The 2579-nt window shown below is 45.3% G+C and overlaps 1 non-coding gene across 1 annotated transcript; it reads right to left on the reverse strand.

Moving 5' to 3' along the window:
• Positions 1-213: 213 nt before the first annotated feature.
• Positions 214-285, reverse strand: TRNAD-GUC. The gene has a single exon. It is a non-coding gene; the product is annotated as a tRNA-Asp (tRNA).
• Between the last annotated feature and the right edge of the window lie 2294 nt (positions 286-2579).

Below are 2579 nucleotides of genomic sequence, written 5' to 3' on the forward strand. Positions count from 1 at the left end.
TAGTGACAAAGGTCTAGTATTATTTCTCCGCCCATTTCTGTGGATCGACACTTGGTTCTTACCGATACTTTACTACATATATGACGGGGTACACTTGCCTCTTTCGTGTGTGTTTTGATGTAAAAGTAATAATCACTTTTATAAATTTAAAACCAATTCGTGTGTAAATTCATTGTAAAAATATGTATAGTCGCGCACGTACCAAGTTTTTGGCGCCGTTGCCGGGGATCGAACCCGGGTCACCCGCGTGACAGGCGGGAATACTTACCACTATACTACAACGACCCGAGTCATTGTGTTATCGGTGTATATACTTGTTAATATTTGTGTATACTTTCGTGATTATTTATTTGTTGATTTATTTGTTAATATTTCTTGCTTTTAATTCAATTTATTCATTTTTGTGATTGTTTTGTACACTTGTAAATTTTTATTCTATTTATTTGTTCAAATCCGGATTTATTTATTCATTTATTCTTTGAGTTTTCGGCTCTTAAAAATCATTCTTGTACTAGCCGATTCGATTATTTCCATTGCTTTAATTTTTATAAAAATTTCGGCCCATTTTCGGATTTTTATAAATTATACAGCCTATATTTATACATATTCTGCTTTTATTCAGCAAAAAAAAAAAACAGCATTATTTTATTAATAAAATATTCATTGTGTCAGTTTTTCGTTTGCAGGTTGATGTCCTCAACTCCCGCGCCCGCTATTGCTGAGCCGACTGACGAACCAGCGCATAATCTTAGAAGAAGTAGGAGGCTGTGCGAAAGGTCACTCGTCGTTGCACAACGCATTGCAAATGCAATTGACGAGCCGGTGATTATCTCTGAAGACGAAAGCTCAGAGGACGAGGAGAGAGTTGTCATGGCGGACGACGACCGACCATTGAATGAAACAAATCAGCCCGGAAGGGCAGGCCTGGAGCCGAGTATCCTTCAGCCCACTATAGATGCACCTAATTTTGAAATTAAATCTAGTGTTATTAACATGTTGCAGAATTCGGTGCAGTTCGACGGACGTGAGCATGAGGATCCCGGGAGGCATATCGCTGCTTTTCTTGCTATTTGTTCGACATTTAGGATGACTAGTGTTTCAGAGGATGCGATTCGGCTGAGGTTGTTTCCGTTTTCGTTACGTGACAAAGCTAGAGCTTGGCTTATGTCACTTCCTGCCGGGTCCATCAGGACCTGGAATCAGTTGGCGGAGCAGTTTATGCAGAAATATTTTCCACCTGAGAAAACGAACAAACTACGGAACCGGATTGTTTCCTTTCGCCAGGACGAGGGCGAGTCGTTGCATGCAGCTTGGGAGAGATTCAAAGATTTGTTGATTGATGTGCCACATCACGGCTTCTCCAAGCGACAGCTGGTTTTGACGTTCTATCAGGGGCTCAACTATAACACGCAGGAGCGATTAGACGTGAACGCGGGCGGCGATCTTGGAACTAAGACGCCGACTGAAGCGTATGATATTATCGAAAAAGCTGCGTTGAAATCCAGCTCGCGTCGGGATGGAGATAGAGGTCGGGCAACATCATCATCATCTCGCTCAGGAGTTCATGCTGTAGACGATTACACGGCCATTACTGCACAACTCTCGGCTCTTACATCGAGATTCGACAAGTCCCAGATGATTGCGCATGCTGGCTCGGGATGTGACCAGTGCGGAGTGTCACACGAGCCTGGGGCATGTTTTCAGGGAGTCGTATATGAGGGCCATGAAGAGGTAGATTTTGTGAGTAATCAAGTGAGGCCGCAGAACAACCCGTACAGCAACACCTATAATCCCGGATGGAGAAATCACCCAAATTTTGGGTGGCGAGCGAACGCAGGAAATCAGAATCCCTTGGGATTTACTCAGCGTGCTCCAGCGCCTCAGCAGGGTCAGCAGTACCAGCAGCAGTACCAACCCTACCAGCAGCGTCCATATTCGTACCAGAATCAGGGCACTGGGAGTAGCTCCCAGCAACAGGCCCCTCAGTCCAATTCCAAGCTGGAGGATATGATGGCTCAGCTCCTCTCTAGCTCTGAAAAACGATACCAACAAAGCGAGGATCGTTTTCTAGCTAACGAGGGAGAAATGAGGAGTCAGAAGGCCTCGATTCAGAATATCGAGAATCAGGTTGGTCAGCTGGCACAGATGATGTCCAAAAGACCCCCAGGCGGTCTTCCGGGTAATACAGAACCAAACCCTGGTGGACAGAGGGATGTAAATGCTGTGATGACCAGGAGTGGAAAAACTACCGGACCCGTCATATCGGACTCAGTACCGATCACTGAAGCGGTCCCGACTGACACACCGGACGAGGTGCAAGCCAGGCTGCGCCCAGCAAGTACAGCAGAAGTCCAGGAGCCGGTCAAAGATTACACTCCTCCGGTACCTTATCCAGGCAGGCTGAAGAAGCAGAAGAATGAAGAACAATACGGTAAGTTCCTTGAGTTGTTTAAGCAACTACACATCAATATACCGTTTGTTGAAGCCTTGGCCCAGATGCCAAAGTATGCGAAATTCCTTAAGGATATCCTCTCAAATAAACAGAAGCTCGAGGATATATCGTGTGTGGTGATGAATGA

The sequence above is a fragment of the Helianthus annuus genome, chromosome 5, assembly GCF_002127325.2.
Source record: "Helianthus annuus cultivar XRQ/B chromosome 5, HanXRQr2.0-SUNRISE, whole genome shotgun sequence".
Classification (NCBI taxonomy): Eukaryota; Viridiplantae; Streptophyta; class Magnoliopsida; order Asterales; family Asteraceae; genus Helianthus; species Helianthus annuus.